General features: G+C 36.2%; 1 long non-coding RNA gene across 1 annotated transcript in view; it reads right to left on the bottom strand.

Moving 5' to 3' along the window:
- The window catches only part of LOC141584809 (uncharacterized), a 499,778-nt gene that overhangs the window by 38,286 nt on the left and 442,911 nt on the right, over nt 1-18,581 (bottom strand). The window contains exon 3 of the long non-coding RNA XR_012518004.1: nt 2,316-2,357. This is a non-coding gene — a long non-coding RNA (uncharacterized LOC141584809). The remainder of the gene's footprint in view (nt 1-2,315; nt 2,358-18,581) is intronic.

Genomic DNA, 18,581 nt, shown 5'->3' on the forward strand with positions numbered 1-18,581 from the left:
ACCAGCCTTATGCTGTGTTTACTAGCTGCAAAGTCCTTTCAGCATCACTTTATTTGCTCTGAGACTATTTTGTGATTTTTTTCAGAGACACTGTGTCTATCAAATTAAATTGTAGCACAAGAAGTGTTGTAGATGTCATAAAACCAGTGTGTTAGTGACATGGGAAAACAGAGCTAGGTATAAACATGTTCTTTTTCTTTCCTTTCTCATTTTACTAATCAGTGCACTGATCTTGAATTTAATGAAATGGAATGGGTTAGAATGTGGGCACTGAATCTAACATGATAATGTTAAAGTAACAGAAGCTGCACCTTCATGTCCCACAAGCCAAGGAGGGGCTGTAAATTTGGAAAACAAGTTATAAGTTTTATAGAGCATAGGTGAGAGGGTCTTCTGGAGGTACTCAAAAAGCATATTGCTATTGAAGAACATACAGGATTAATGACTAGGGTCTTCTGGTAATGGGTCTTCTGGTAATGGGTCTTCTAGCCTTTTCTGGTAATAGCAGAGTAAGACATCTTTTTATTTTTATTTTTTAAGAATTACTGTAACAGTAAACTTCTTACAGTTCTCAGGAATAATATGAGCATATCTCTTACAACTAAAACAGTGTTTTATGCACATTTCCAATATATCTTACTTAGGTAAAGATAAAGAATTCCTGAGACATACTTGTATAAGTGATGTAGAGTATCTTTGATTCCAACATAATTTCCTTTATTTTTATTATTAATTAATTTTCTGATTTTCTGAAAATTTCCATTGTCTTCTTGAAGTCATCCAGGTGTCTGTGGATTTCAGAGTACCACACGCAGATTGGGTTTTAGTTTCTATTTACGTATCCCTTATTTTGTGCCTCTATCTTTCCCTTGTCCATATTACACTTTATATTCACTAAAATCTATTTTGTTATGATTATGTTGGAAAGCTTTTATTAATTTAGAATAAGAAGAACTAATAACTAGATTCAATAGATAAGTGTTTCCTTTTTTAAAAGACTGAAAAAATGAACTTAGGAGAGCTGCAATTGTCTTCTACAAGATTATTTTATGAATAATGCTCTGAAGCCTGTATGATTCCACTTCTGAGGATCCTGTTCTCTTCACAAAGAAATTTAAGGAATGATCCTATGGTCTATGAACAGCCATTAATGCAATGTACACCGTTGTCATAATGGAACTTAATAGCATCATACATGGGGATCATGATTTGCTAAAATTTCAATATAGTAGTTTTTCACATGTACTACAAATACATATGTGTAATTTATAATATATAAATATATAATATAAATACAAATATACATAATATAAATAAGTAATATAAATACAAATATATGCCTAATTTTTATGTCCATAAAACACACGTATTTGTAGGGGTTGCTTCATATTACATATGTTATATATGTAGGACATACATATATATGAGCCTGGGTTATTCTCAGTGTTTAGTTTCTCCTCCATGAGTAGGTTGGGGACAAATGATGACTAAAATGTTTTAATGGAGAATAAGTTAGTCCTTCCTTAAATTTTTTACGCCGTTCAGATTTTTAAGCTAATGGACATTGCCTAAGGATGGTTAAGGTTAGCTAAAAGCAAAATTATACAGTGAAACTCATCATTTGGGGAAACCGCTATTAATTAGTATATAAATTTTTCAAAGGAGACCCTAGATCTTAAATGTGCTAAGCATCGTATCTCAGTAGATGGCATAAAGTACGATTCTGATTAAATTATGTCCTTCAAACTAAGCAATCTATATCTCATATGTCTATGCTTTATGCCTAGTTATCTTTCAAGCAAGTTGAAACAAGAGGAGTGTTGGAACACATTTCAGTGGACAATTTAGAAACAAGTGCATTACTCAATATAGAACCTGGAAGAGAATGGCTAACCATATGGATTTATCTTTGAACTGAGATAAAATCTGTGCACAACAGCTCACCCTATTTAGGTATCTGGGAAGACTGTGCCCAGTGAAGAGAGACATAAGTACAAAATCAAGACTGTCAAATAAAAATTATGTGATGCTAAATTTAAACTGAAAATATAGTATAAATTCATTGAAACTGTGTGTTCCTACTATGTCCACTGGAAAAGTCTAGCAGTGACTGACAACTCACCACTGATAAGCATCTCTACTGCCCAGATTGTAGTATGTAAGTACAATTTCCCAGTATAAGAAATCAGGATTGCTTGAGGGAAAAAAAAAAAAAAAAAAGGTTATTTCAAAGCTTTAAAAGCTGCAAGATAAGCCTGGGAAATCTTGTGTAAGAAATCAAGGATGTAACATAGAATGAAAAAAACAAAAGTTACCTTAAAAGTGCTTCGATAGTGTAAGATGGGGTGATGTATGCACTGAAAAGAAGAATAATTTCAGTTTATTGAAACATAAAATGTATAAAAGTCCGTATGTTTATACTACCACTTAAAAAAATCCTCACAGTTCATCAGTAAATAAGGTACCAACTCATTTAAAATTTAGGAAAGAAAGTAAATCAGTTACCTTCTCTTTATTATAGTTTAAGGAAATAATAAGGAAAATTTTTTAAACATAAAAAGATAAAATTTTAAAATTTAAGGAATTCTGATTATATATTAAACATAGTCAACAATCACTAGAGAATGATAAAACTACCAGGCAAAAGGTCAATGGTGAACTTTATATCAGATGGATTAGGCTGAGGATATCTGAATCATGATTAATTTTGTTACCAATGTAAGTGAAAAATTGGGTCTTATGCATTTGTACCAGTATTGTAGAATATGAAGCACCGAATACCATGTGTGAAAATATTGTTACAAAAATGCTAACTCACAATCCAGTCTACCCTCTAGAGATAACTTCCACTTAATGGAAATATAGAGGCTAAAGAGACAAATTCCAAAAAGGAAAAAGCAGACAATTCAAAAAGACAGGATATTCTAAAAGACCACTGAATCAGTATTTGCCAGCCAGTATCATAAAGGAACCCGTCTCTCCCTTCCAGTTCATTATTATATTACAATAGATTTCTGAAGAATGGTATTGGAGAGATACCATAGATGCTCAAACTTACACTGTCTTGAGTGTCATATCACATACTACTCATTAATTGTATAAAAAAAAGTAATCTGTAGGAAATAAATGGTGGATACTACCTTAACAAAGTAATATAAGGTAAAAATAATGGAGTAACTGATGTCATGTGCCTCCTATGATGACACACAGAGAAGAATGCATCTCATATGTAGTATTTTTGCCAACAGTGCATATCCTGAATTTAATAATCAGGAAGTCCCAGACAAAACCAAACAGAGTCATTCTATAGAACATCTTATTCATTAAAACAGTCCATTTAGTTTATGAAGAGACTAAAGTGGCGTGGTCACTAAATATGTGTATAATATTAAATTAAATTTGATCTTATACTAGAAAAAAAAAAAGAAAGAAGGCATTAAACAACTGAAAAATAACAGATGCCAGTAAGGTTGAGGAGAAATAGCAATGTTTATATACTGTTGGTGGGTGTGTAAATAAGTTCAGCCTTTGTGGAAGACAGTGTGGCGATTTCTCAAAGACCAAAAAGAGAACTATCATTCAACCCTAAAATCCCATTAGTGGGTATATACCCAAAGGAATAGAAATCATCCTGTTATAAAGACCCATGCATACCTATGTTCACTACAGCATTATTCACAAAAGCAAAGACATGGAATCAACCTAAATGTCCATCAGTGACAGACTGGATAAAGAAAATATGGTGTATATGCATCATGGAATACTATGCAGTGATAAAAAGGACAAGGTTATGTACTTTGTAGGAACGTGAATGGAACTGGAGGCCATCATCCTTAGCAAACTAACACAGGAACTGAAAACCAAATATAACATGTTGTCATTTATAAGTGGGAGCTCATTGATGAAAACAAATGGACATGCAGAGGGGAACAAAACATCCTGGGGCCAATTTGAGGGTGGAGGCTGGAAGGAGGGAGAGGATCAGTAAAAATAACTAATGAGTACTAGGCTTAATACCTGGGTGATAAGATAATTTGTGCAACAACCTCATGACACAAATTTACCTATAAAACCAATCGGCACATGTACCTCTGAGCTTAAAAGTTAGAAAAATAAATACAAAGCATCAAGTTTGAATGTTGGATTATATAGCAGTATCGTGTTAAAATTTCTTCAGGTTGATACTGTGGTTATAAAACAAAATATTCTCCTTAAGAAGTATACACCAAGATATTCAGGTGGAAGAAAGCAGGATATCTTCACAAGTCCATAGATGCATGTATACACACACACAGATGGATCAATAATAGATGGATAGAGAGAATAATTATTTTTAAAATAGTATAAAATGTAATGAATAGGTGGTGAGTCTGTTTAAAGGATATACTGTAGCTAACCAATGCAAAAAAACTAAGACCCTAGACAAGAGGTTAGATGAGATGCTAACTAGAATAAACAGCTTAGAGAAGAATATAAATGACTTGATGGAGCTGAAAAAAACAGCACAAAACTTTGTGAAACATACACAAGTTTCAATAGCTGAATCGACCAAGCAGAAGAAAGGATATCAGAGATGGAAGAACAATTCAATGAAATAAAATGAGAACACAAGAATAGAGAAAAGAGTGAAAAGAAATGAGCAACTCTTCCAAGAAATATGGGATTATGTGGAAAGACCTAATCTGTATTTCATAGGTGTACCTGAATGTGACAGAGAGAATGAATCCAAGCTGGAAAACACTTCTTCAGGATATTATCCAGGAGAACTTCCCCAACCTAGCAAGGCAGGCAACCATTCAAGTCCAGGAAATACAGAGAACACCACAAAGATATTCCTCAAGATGAGTAACCACATTGCACATAATCATCAGATTCACCAGGGTTGAAATGAAGAAAAAAATTCTAAGGGCAGCTAGAGAGAAAAGTCAGGTTACCCACAAAGGGAAGCCCATCAGACTCACAGTGGTTCTCTCAGCAGAAACCCTACAAGCCAGAAGAGTGTGGGGGCCAATATTCAACATCCTTAAAGAAGGGAACATTCAACCTAGAATTTCATAATCAGCCAAACTAAGCTTCATAAGCAAAGGAAAAATAAATTCCTTTATGGACAAGCAATTGCTTAGAGATTTTGTCACCACCAGGCCTGCCTTACAAGAGCTCCTGAAAGAAGCACTAAACAAGGAAAGGAACAACCAGTACAGCCACTCCAAAAATTTACCAAATGGTAAAGACCATTCACACCATGAAAAAAATGTGTCAACTAACAGGTTAAACATCCAGCTAGCATCAAAATAGCAGGATCAAATTCACACATAAGAATATTAACCTTAAATGCAAATGGGTTAAGTGCCCCAATCAAAAGACACAGGCTGGCAAATTGGATAAGAAGTCAAGATTCATCAGTGTGCTGTATGCAGGAAACCCATCTCAAGTGGAAGAACACATATAGGCTCAAAATAACAGAATGGAGGAAGATTTATCAAGGAAATGGAGAGCAAAAAAAAAAAAAAAAAAAAAGCAGGAGTTGCAATCCTAGTTTCTAATTAAAATGGACTTTAAACCAACAGAGATCAAAAGAGACAAAGAAAGGCAAAGGATGACAAAGAATGCTAAAAAAGGGACAAAGAAGACAAAGAATAGTAAAAGGATCAGTACGTCAAGAAAAGCTCACCATCCTAAATATGTATGCACCCAATACAGGAGCACCCAGGTACATAAAGCAAGTTCTTAATGACCGACAAAGAGACTTAGATTCCCACACAATAATAGTGGGTAACTTTAAAACTCCACTGCCAATATTAGACAGATTAATGAGACAGAAAATTAACAAGGATATCCAGGACTTGAAATCAGATCTGGACCAAGTGGACCTAATAGACATCTACAGAAATCTCTACCCCAAATCCACAGAATATACATTCTTCTCAGCAATGCATGGCATCTACTCTAAAATTGACCACGGAATTAGAAGTAAATCACTCCTCAGCAAATGCAAAAAAATCATAATCATAACAAACAGTCTCTCAGACCCTAGGGCAATCAAATTCCAACTCAGAATTAAGAAACTAACTCAGAAACGCACAGCTTCATGGAGACTGAACAACTGGCTCAACAATGAAATGAAGGCAGAAATAAAGACATTCTTTGAAACCAAGGAGAATGAAGACACAACATACCAGAATCTCTGGAACACATTTAAAGCAGTGCCTAGAGGAAATTTTATAGCAAGAAATGCCCACATGAGAAGCTAGGAAAGATCTAAGATTGACACCCTATCATTGAAATTGAAAGAGCTAGAGGAGCAAGATCAAAAAACTCAAAATCTAGCAGAAGACAAGAAATAACTAAGATCAGAGTCAAACTGAAGGACATAGAGACAAAAAAAAAAATTAACCTCAAAAAATCAAAAAATCCAGGAGCTGCTTTTTTGAAAAGATCAACAAAATAGACTGCTAGGCAGATTAATAAAGAAGAAAAGAGAAAAGAATCAAACAGGTGCAATAAAAAATGAGAAAGGGGCTATCACCACTGATTCCACCAAAATACAAACTACCATCAGAGATTACTACAAACAACTCTATGCACATAAACCAGTAAACCTGAAAGAAATAGATAAATTTCTGGACACTTGCACCCTCCAAAGCCCAAACCAGGAAGAAGTTGAAACCTTGAACAGACCAATAAAAACAGCTGAAGTTGAGGCAGCAATTGATAGCCTACCAACCAAAAAAAGTCCACTTCCAGACAGTTTCACACTGAATTCTATCAGACATACAAAGAGGAGCTGGTACCACTCCTTCTGAAACCATTTCAAACAATCCAAAAAGAGGGAATCCTTCCCAAATCATTTTATGAGACCAACATCATCCCGATACCAATACCCAGCAGAGACTCAACAAAAAAAGAAAACTTCAGGCAAATATCCATGATGAACACAGATGCAAAAATCTTCAATAAAATACTGGCAAACTGATTTCAACAGCACATCAAAAAGCTTATCCATCATCATCAAGTAGACTTCATTCTGGAGGTGCAAGGCTGGTTCAACATATGCAAGTCTGTAAACGTAATTCACCACATAAACAGAACCAAAGACAAAAACGACATGATTATCTCAACAGATGCAGAGAAGGCCTTTGACAAAATTCAACAGTGCTTTATGCTAAAAACTCTCAATAAACTAGGTAATGAAGGAACATATCTCAAAACAGTAAAAGCCATTTTTGACAGACCTACAGCCAGTATCGTACCGAATGGGCAAAAACTGGAAGCATTCCCTTTGAAATCTTGCACTAGACAACGATGCCCTCTCTCACTACTCCTATTCAGTATAGTATTGGAAGTTCTAGCCAGAGCAATTAGGCAAAAAATAATAATAAAAACATAAAATAAAATAAAGGGTATTCAATTAGGAAAAGATGAAGTCAAATAGTCTCTTTTTGCAGATGACATGATTGTATATATAGAATACCCTATCATGTCTGCCCCAAATCTCCTTAAACTGATAAGCAACTTCAGCAAGGTCTCAGGATACAAAATCAAGGTGCAGAAATCACTAGCATTTCTATACACCAATAACAGACCAGCAGAGAGCCAAATGCTGAGCAAACTCCCATTCACAATTGCTACAAAGAGAATAAAATACCTAGGAATACAACTAACAAAGGATGTAAAAGACCTCTTCAAGGAGAACTACAAACCACTGCTCAAGGAAATAAGAGAAGCTACAAACAGATGAAGAAACATTCCATGCTCATGGTTAAGAAGAATCAATATCGTGAAAATGGCCATACTGCCCAAAGTAATTTATAGATTCAAGGCTATCTCCATAAAGCTACCAATAACCTTCTTCACAAAACTGGAAAAAACCACCTTAAACTTCATACGGAAGCAAAAGAGAGCCCACATAGCCAAGACAATCCTAAACAAAAAGAACAAAACTTAAGTCATGCTACCTGATTTCAAACTATGCTACAATGCTACAGTAATCAAAACAGCATGGGACTGGTACCAAAACAGAGATGTAGACCAATGGAACAGAACAGAGGCCCTGGAGGCAATGCCACACATCTACAACCATCTGATCTTTGACAAGCCTGACAAAAGCAATGGGGAAAGGATTCCCTGTTTAATAAATGGTGTTCTAAAAATTGGCTAGCAATGTACAGAAAGCAGAATCTGGACCCCTTCCTGACACCTTACACTAAAATTAACTCCAGATGGATTAAAGACTTAAACAAAAGAACCTATCACCATAAAAACCCTAGAAGAATACCTAGGCAAAGCCATTCAGGACACAGGCATAGGCAAGGACTTATGACTAAAACACCAAAAGCACTGGCAGTAAAAGCCAAAATAGACAAATGGGACCCAATAAAACTCCAGAGTTTCTGTGCAGCAAAAGAAACAATCATTACACTGAACCAGCAACCAACAGAATGGGAAAACAATTTTGCAATCTACCCATCTGACAAAGGGCTAATATCCAGAATCTACAAAGAAATGAAACAGATTTATAAGAAGAAAGCAAACCCATCCAAAAGTGGGTGAAGGATATGAACAGACACTTTACAAAAGAAGACATATATGAGGCCAACAAACTTATGAAAAAAAAGCTCATCATCATTGATTATTAGAGAAATGCAAACCAAAACCACACTGAGATACCACTTCATGCATTTTAGAATGGCAATCATTAAAAAATCTGGAGACAACAGATGCTGGAGAGGATGTGGAGAAAAAGGATCACTTTTACACTTTTGGTGGGAGTATAAATTAGTTCAACCATTGTGGAGGACACTGCGGTGCTTCCTCAAGGACCTAGAAATAGAAATTCCATTTGACCCAGCAATCGCATTACTGGGTATGTATCCAAAGGATTACAAATCGTTCTCTTATAAAGACACATGCACACATATGTTCATAGCAGCACTGTTTACAATAGCAAAGACCTGGAACCAACCAAAATGCCCATCGACGAAAGACTGGACAAGGAAAATGTGGCACATATACATCATGGAATATTATGCAGCCATAAAAAATGATGAGTTTGTGTCATTTGTAGGGACATGGATGAATCTGGAAACCGTCATTCTCAGCAAACTGACACAAGAACAGAAAATCAAACATCGCATGTTCTCACTCATAGGCAGTTGATGAACAAACAGAACACATGGACACAGGGAGGGGAGCATCACACACTGAAGTCTGTTGTGGGGGGCCAAAGGAAGGACAGCAGAGGGATGGGGAGGTCGGGGAGGGATGACATGGGGAGAATTACCAGATGTAGGTGACGGAGGGATGGAGGCAGCAAACCACATTGTCATGTGTGTACCTGTGCAACAATCCTGCATGTTCTGCACATGTAACCCAGAAGCTAACATACAATAAAAAAAAAAACTGCATGTCAAAAAACAACAACAAAAAGACATAGTCATGAGCAAAGATTTCTTGATGAAAACACAAAAAGCAATTGCAACAAAAGCAAAAATTGACAAATAGAATCTAACTAAACAAAAGAGCTTCTGCCTAGCAGAAGAAACTATCATCAGATTGAATAGACAATCTACAGAACTGGAGAAAATTTTTGCAATTTGTCCATCTGACAAAGCTCTAATACTTATATTCTATAAGAAACAACAAATTTACAAAAAAAAAAAAAAAGAAATGAACAATGCCATTAAAAAGTGGGCAAAGGAGAGGAACGGATGCTTATTAAAAGGAATTGATGCTACCAACAAACTTATGAAAAAAAACTCAGTATCACCGATCATTAGAAAAATGTAAATCAAAACCACAATGAGATACCATCTTACACCAGTCAGAATGGCAATTCTTTTAAAAAATCAGGAAATAACAGGTGCTGGTTAAGTTGTGGAGAAAAAGGAATGCTTTTACACAGTTAGTTGGAATGTAAATTAGCTCAACCACTGTGGAAGACAGTGTGGCAATTCCTCAAAGATCTAGAATCAGAAATACCATTTGACCCAGCAATCCCATTACCAGTTGTATACCCCAGGGAATATAAATCATTTTAATATAAAGAAACATGTATGAGTATGTTTACTGCGGTACTACTCACAATAGCAAAGACATGGAATCAACGCAAATGCCCATCAATGATATACCAGATAAAGAAAATGTGGTACATATACACCATGGAATATTATACATCCATAAAAAGGACAGAGATTACTTCCTTTGCATGGACACAGATGGAGCTGAAAGCCATTATCCTCAGCAAACTAACACAGGAACAGAAAACCAAATGTCTAAGTGGAAGATGAGCAATGAGAACACATGGACACATGGTGGGGAACACCACATACTGGGACCTGTTGTAGGGGGTGGTACAGAAGTAGGGAGAGCATTAGGAAGAATAGATAATGGGTTCTGGGCTTAACCTAGGTGATGGGTTGATTGCTGCAGCAAACTACCATGGCACATGTTTACCTGTGTAACAAACTGACACCTCCTGCATAGGGACCCTTCAACTTAAAAATCTGAAGAAAAAAAGATAATAAACGGGTAATTAAAAAAAGGCTGAGTCATGGGAGAATTCACTCTCTCTCTGCTTGACTGTCTTTAAGATGGGATATCATTCTCATGACTTAGGGCTAGGACTCAGACTAAAACCTACATTAGTGATTCTCCTGGTTCTCAAGCCTTCTGATTAGGACTGGACCTGTATCAGTGCCTCTATTACCTCTCCAGCTTGCCAACTCTCAATCATGGGACTTAGGCTCCATAACAACGTGAGCCAAGTGAACCAATTCCTTATAACAAATCTCTTTAAAGATACACAATATATAGATATATGTAAATAATACATATTAGCATATGTGTGTGTGTGTGTGTGTGTGTGTGCAGCTCTATAAAATCCAGTTGTTTCTGTTTTATCAGAGAACAGAGACTAATTCTACCTATTTATCTATCAGTCTGTCTGCATTCAGGTAAACTGAAGTGTGCAAAGGGCAGAATTTTAAAATACATTGAAATCTCAAGATCACAGCTGGATAGAGGAGGCAGTCACTAAAAGATAACCTCAAACAGGTAAGAGCAATCCTTGTGCTGCTTCTGAAGAATTGTTGCAAGATGGGTTTTGTGCTTTCAAAAAGGCTTCACATTAGGAATGGTGCCTGAGTAGGCTCTAGAAAGAAAAGGCGTTTCTCAAGCCAAATGTTCAGCACGGTTATAGGCAATGAGGCGTAGAGCAGCATGACACAGCTAGGAGACTACAAGTTGCTGTGCATTGGCTTATCATTCAGAAATGTGCTGACAGTGGAAACCTGCAGAAACGGTAAGTTACAGATCTCAGGGGCCCTTTTATGTCGTGTTAGAGTATTTGAACACCTTTCTGCTGGGTGATGAGTAGTCACTGGTTTGGTTTTAATCAGCAGAGTGACAAAATCCATTTGTTCCCCTAGAACAATTGCTCTGTCAAAAGTATAAAAAATAGCATATAGTGACAAGGGGGAAGAGTTCACACTTATTTTCTTACTTCAGATTGATTTATTTTCTTGCTTTCCCAAAGGCTTTTGAACAAAACAAAATGAACAAGTAGAGCCTATAAAATATTTTCAAAATAAAAATGAAATTGCTTACAATGTTAATTTCAATAACTTTATCTTGAGAAATATGCATCATTGTTTTAACTGAGAACCAATATATATTTAACATCCTCAAGTATAACAGAAAAGATATACCAAATTGGAATCCAACTCAATGAGCTGAGCAAAACATTTGGGAAATCTCAGATTAACAGAACAGCATTTAGGCCAGGTACAATGGCTCATGCTTGTAATCCTAGCCAGTTTGGGAGGCTGAGGCAGGAGGATTGCTTGAGGCCAGGAGTTTGAAACCAGCCTGGCAAACATGGCAAAATCTGTCTCTACTAAAAATTCAAAAATTAGTCAGGCATTGTGGTGTGCACCTGTGGTCCCAGCTACACAGGAGGCTGAGCAGGGAGGATTGCGTAAATCCAGGAAGTCGAGGCTGCAGTGAGCCATGACTGCACCACTGCACTCTGGGTGAAAGAGGAGACCCTGTCTCAACAACAGCAACAAAAGTGCAACATTCTGGGCACAGTGGCTCACGCCTGTAATCCCAGAACTTTGGGAGGCCAAGGCGGGTGGATCAACTGAGGTCACGAGTTCGAGGCCAGCCTGGCCAACATGGCAAAACCCCATCTCTACTAAAAAAAATAAAAATAAATAAATAAATAAATAAATAAATAAAAACTGGGCAGGGTGGCCTGCACCTGTAATCCTAGCTACTCAGGAGGCTGATACAGGAGAATGGTCTGAACCTGGGAGGATGAGTTTGCAGTGAGCTGAGATTGTACCATTGCATTCCTGTGTGGGCAACAAGAGCAAAACTCCATCTCAAAAAAAAAAAAAAAAAAAAAAAAAAAAAAAAAAGAAAAGGCAACACACAGTAGTACATTACTTTGAAACTTAGGAAGGCATTCATGTGACAATAAGTGAGCAAAGAACAACAAAATTTATATGAGATAAAGCCTGAAATGCTTCTAAGCAGTATTTAATGTTTCCTGCTCTGTTTTCAAAAGGACAACTGGAAATGAGAAATGACCAATCTTCCGTCTAGACTAGTGTCCAGGTTTATGAGGGGAATCCAACAGAAGTGTCATTTGGTGTCTCCTCTTGAAATCTGCAACCAAAATACATCTCTCGCTTATTGTCAAACTTGCCTTTTCTTTTGGCTCTGTGGCTACTCTTCTGAAGTCTGACAGAACATTGGGATGGTTCATGAGTTATGAAGAGAAAATATGCTACACTCTCCATTGAACAAAAACATGTTTATTCTCTTGTTGGTATTACACATTTTACTACAACCTTTACACATACTCTAAAATCAGCCTTGAATCTTGTTGAAGGTAATAAAAATGACTTAGCCCCTGGAGGTTGAAAATTAGTTTCAGTGCAGAGAATACAGAGTTTATTTCTCTAAGTAAACTATCAATGGGTAAAACACATTTTTTTTTTTTACAGTTAAGTATGGGTCCTGTAATCTACTCTGAGAAATACTCTCTTCACACCTTTAGTCATAGTATGCCACAAAGAAAAAACATGATTGTGTGTTGTAAGACATTTAATAAAGCTGAGTTTATCTAATTCAACTTTTGTTTGCCACACACTGTGTGAGTGTTTGTGTGTTTAAGTTAATAAGTTGTTCAACAGACCATTGTAAAACAAAAACTACATAGTAATGAGCACAAAACAGGTACTGTTTTTTATGTAAGCTTCAGAAAATCCCATTGTTTCTAGTTCCTGATCCTTCCCTTGCTTTTCAAATCCTTTATATTTATATATATTTCATGTTTTCAATAATAGCAGTTTACAGAAAAGAGACAGGCGAAGAAGAGGCAATGCAAAAGGTTTTCTTACAGAGACACTTGATTGGTCTTTATTGCAATTTTTCCAAGGTTGGAGTATACATCAGGTCTCTTGAAAATGTAGCTCAGTGTCATCATCAATTTGGACTATAACCTGAGCTGTGCAATGCCTTCTGTTAGCTTACTTAGCACAGTGGCCCTCAACCATTTTTATGGCTGTACTTCATTTACATGTGCAGCAGTATTTCATCAGTAGTATTTTCTGCTTTGTATTGTCCTGCAGGTTACAGAGCTTGCAATAACCAAATGTGTACCAGAATTCAGACATCCTGATTTCCCAGCTAGTAATTTATTCCATGATAACACAGTATTTCCTAAGTCACTGCTGAAAGGGCTTGGTAAAAGAAAAATTCTTGGATCATGGCAGATTATGCTATGCTTAAAATACACAAAGTTTTTATCCTCTAAAGCAATGCTTTTTAAACAACTGTTGTTTGTAGCTTCAGTTACATGAATGGAAGTTATCCAACTGGTTGACAAATTATAATAGTAATATTAAGACCTATTACTACCCACCAATGAATATTTGGACAAGAGTTGTTAGTACCAATGATCCTTTCTGACAAGTGAGAGTAAGAAGAAATAAAACATTCAAAATTGTCTAAACAAGGCCATGGTGGGAAAACCTGTTATATCTTTGCAATGGGAAAGATAATGTTATGTTTTCCTGAGACAAACAAATATGGGTCTATCTATTAATGCTAACTTTCAATTATTGAAAACAGAATTCATGATGGGCACAAGTTGCTTTCAGGCTTGATTTTATAACTGCCAACTAGCATTCTTCTAATTCCCTCTTGATGTTGGTTAGATGGATCAGAAGGAAGTGAAAATGTATCATTAATTTCCTAGAACACTGATTTGAGCTCATTTTAATTAAAAAACTAAGAGCACTTTTAGAAAAACAGAATGGTTTTACAAAATGAAAAAGAACTGGAACACTCAAGTATCATTTACTTAAACAGTGACATGTCAAAAATTTTAAAAAAAATCTAGGTTAATCTTTTAACTATTATTTCTATAATCTTCCTATTAATTTCCTTTTAATTCATTTTTTACATGCTTTTTTCCAATTATGTACTTGGCTACGTTTATTGTATAGTGTGTATTCTGTGGCAGGATGGTTAAACACCGTAATTCTTATTTCCATTCCATAGAACCTCTCAGTCAAACTCTCCATTCCTCAGTCCCCTTTCATCATTTTGGCAGTCATGTGACAACTTTTGGCAACGGAATGTGATTTCCGGGCCTGAGTGTTCATATACCTCGTATTCATCCTTTTGTTCTCTTCTCCTTTCATAGGAAACTTGACCGTGATACAAGGAAAATGTCTACATCACAAGATAAAAGCAACCTGGATTCCCGAATCACTGCTTGGGAAAGAACCTTGCAATCAGGAATGTTCACATTGGACTTTAGGTAAACGAGCAGTAAATTTACATCTTACTCAGTTATTCAGGCTTGCTTAAACTCTCATTTTGTTGTTGTTTTGTTAAAGGAATGAGCTCACTCTAATACATATGTATAATCCTTAAAATAATCCAAATAAGGTACAATTATGTTTTACAGATAAATTTGACTCACAAAAATAAGTATTTGCACAAGTTAGGAAGTGGCAGGGGCCATACTGAACTAAGAACTGAATAAATATGTAGGCCACATGCTTAAAAAATAGACAGCTACAGGATAAGAACTTCTCTACCTTCTAACAGAATGTATTATTCAAAGACATTCCAGACATAAAAGAAACAGACATAAAAGAAGGCTGTAGGCCGGGCGCGGTGGCTCAAGCCTGTAATCCCAGCACTTTGGGAGGCCGAGGCGGGTGGATCACGAGGTCAAGAGATCGAGACCAGCCTGGTCAACATGGTGAAACCCCGTCTCTACTAAAAATTCAAAAAATTAGCTGGGCATGGTGGCGTGTGCCTGTAATCCCAGCTACTCAGGAGGCTGAGGCAGGAGAATTGCCTGAACCCAGGAGGCGGAGGTTGCGGTGAGCCGAGATCGTGCCATTGCACTCCAGCCTGGGTTAACAAGAGCGAAACTCCGTCTCAAAAAAAAAAAAAAAAAAAAAAAGAAGGCTGTATACTTGGGAACTGATTAGATTGTGCTGTTTCTCACAGCCTCCCCTTCTTCTTGCTATGTATCAATATGTAAATAATATTCCCTGAGCCATTGATTTGGGGTTTGGCCATGTAACTTGCTTTGGTAGTAGCATGAGTAGGCAAGTGATGGTGGGCCTGTTAGTGAAAAGAGCTTTAGAAGACATATGATTTTATGTTTCTTCTTGAGTTTTATACCTGTACATGAGAAAAATCAGATATTGGTTGCTCTGTGTACTAAGGTCAGAGAATAAAAAGATACACTGAGAAGTCTTAAATCTGATCCAGCCAAGCCTAGCTGAACTTGTCTAAAACTAGCTGAACCCAGCTAAATTCAGCTGAGCCATAAATAAACGACACTGGTATGAATAAGAAATAAATAAGTGTTTCATATTGCAAAACACTGAGATTCTCGGTTATTTGGTGACGTATTTAGTATAGAGGGACCGAGGTACATTTCGTAGTGTGCATTGCTGATAATGAAAGAAGATGTGACAAAAATGGTAAGTTGAGGCTAGGCTATGGTTGGGCTTACATGCCATATCAAGCAGTATAAATTATCTATTGCAAAAATTAGAGAGATACTAGAATGTCATCAGTGAGTGTTCCATTTTGATCTAGTTATATAGTTTATCCTCTGATGATAGTAAAATAAAACATAGAAAGCTTTTTGAAGGAGGCAGTTTTGGCATGAGAGCAATAGTAAACCGGCCATGGTGCCAACAAGTTTGATGTCAGATGTGTCAGATTTTGTTTATGCATCATCCCAGACTGGCCCACTTAACTTGGTTTCTGACCACAATAGCCCTCGCACTCACTTGTCTTATTATTGCTCTCATGGGCCTAGCTTGCTACTGCTCAAGCCATGGTTCCTCTAGCACAGAAACACCATGAGGAGTATTAACTGGTCAAGGGAGATTGCTTTGCCTGCTCACTAGCCAGAAAGTATTCACAGTTGCTCTGGTCTTCATTTAGCTGCCTAGGGATGCAAGGCAAGCTGAAAGTTCAGGGAAATAGATGGCCTATAAGATAGATGTTGTTGAAGGAGCCATGAGAGTGAGAGATGAGAAAGGGAAGGCAGAAAAAAAGATTTCTCCTTGTCCTGAGATGTAGTGGTACATATTGCCTCTCTGAAGACGTCCCATGAGATACTGCAATTGTATGCTATGGCCAGGCAAGAAAACACCTATTCCTATTTGTTATACCTCCTACTAGCTTACTTCTACACAATTTTTTGTGTGTGTACAGATTTTTATTTTTATTTTTTTTTTAGCCCTAAGGAGCCCAAATATAGTGAGCTAACAAAAAAAGTATTAGTTTCTAACCTTCACATCAGAGAACAGTGCTTACTAATAGAAATATTATTTTGACAAAAGGAGACCTGAGTTTGAGTCCCAGCTCATGCAGTTATGATTTCACTGATCTTTGGTAATGCTCTTAAACTGTTTACGTCTAAACCTTTTCTGTCAAAAAGATTGATCCTTGCTCGCAGTTTTCTGTACAATAACATGAGTTAATCTGTTCAGAATTATTATTAAATAGCACTGCCTAAATCCCAAAAGTGTCAAAATCCTCCTTGCAAGGAGATATTGGTGCAGCAGAGAAATGTTTGGTAATGACAAAGTGAACATATGATTTTGGAGTATTAGTATATAAATTCCAGACATCTGCTTGGAGAAAAATCAAGTAGTGTTCATTAAGCATTTAAAATATTACAAGTCTTTCACAAAGTCCCTGATATACACTAACATATCTAAAACTTAGAATAACATTTCAAGAGAGGAAACATGGAAACTAAGGAACAGAAATGCTTAGCACATATCTACAGGTTATCAACTAGAAAGCATTAGATCCAGGACTCAAATCCAACAAGTGTTTGTAATCATTATAAGCTGCCAGAAATAGTGAGAAAATATTGAGGTCTTTAAATAGTGACACAACTTAGTTAAAGTAGCTCTATACAAAAGCTGTCTTCACACTGTATGTTTGATGTATTATTGCTCATTGTTTAAAACTTCATTTTGTTACATATATCAATGTCACTAGTAATTGCATCTTTATTATCAGATAAAACTGCTTAGGAGAGGACAAGAATTTCCTTCTGACAGATCCCTGCAAAAATAAAATTCTTAAAAATAGAGAAAGGAAAAGTTACAATATATTTTATTAGTAGGTATTTATTGCTGCTTTGATGTATTCATTCAAGACCATAGACATTTTTTTTTTTACCAGTGCTTAGTTACATGTAATTTGTACCTATATGATTATGGTTTTAAAATGTCACTGAATCTTACTAATAATTACACAGAAAACAGTTCCTCCTTTTTAAACACTTAACTGCCATGGCTATATTTTAATATCAGTTCTAAGATTTCATTTCATATAATATAATTCACCAATTTTAAATATATAATTTGAGGTCTTTTGACAAATATATAGCATTGTGTATAACATGATATACAGTGTTTCCATTACCCCCCAATTTTTTTTTTTCTTTTTTTGCAGTAAAGGGGAAGAGAAACCACGCTGTGAATAAAGGGCATAATAGACTTGTATCCGAATTACAGAAAAGATGAAACATAATAAGAACAAATAACCCAACTAAAGATAACTAAGAGAGTAGAAAAAGAGTTGAACATATACTTCCCCAAAGTATATATTCCCCAAAGTATATGTTACCTTTTTTCTAAGAGAAGAGAAATCTGGGGCTTAGAGAGAATTAATGACTAGCTCAGGTTTATGTTTCGTAAGCAGTAGAGTTAAAACTCAGCTTATATCAAGTAGTATCAGTTTAAGACTCAAATGTGAGTTAAGTGAGAAAGAGGTAAGAAAGAGAGGAAAGGGAGGTAAGGGGACAGGGAAAACAACCTAGTAACAATGGTCATAATTTGAATGATTCGTCTTACCACAAGCCTGACAATTAATTCCACACTATGCTGTTGCAAAAAATGACTCATAAAATCAGTAATGGCCACATTTACATATTTTTTTTTTTTTTTTGAGACAAAGTCTTGCTCTGTCGCCAGGTGCCAAGCCAGAGTGCCGTAGCACGATCTCAGCTCACT

Source organism: Saimiri boliviensis, chromosome 6, assembly GCF_048565385.1.
Source record: "Saimiri boliviensis isolate mSaiBol1 chromosome 6, mSaiBol1.pri, whole genome shotgun sequence".
NCBI classification, from domain to species: domain Eukaryota; kingdom Metazoa; phylum Chordata; class Mammalia; order Primates; family Cebidae; genus Saimiri; species Saimiri boliviensis.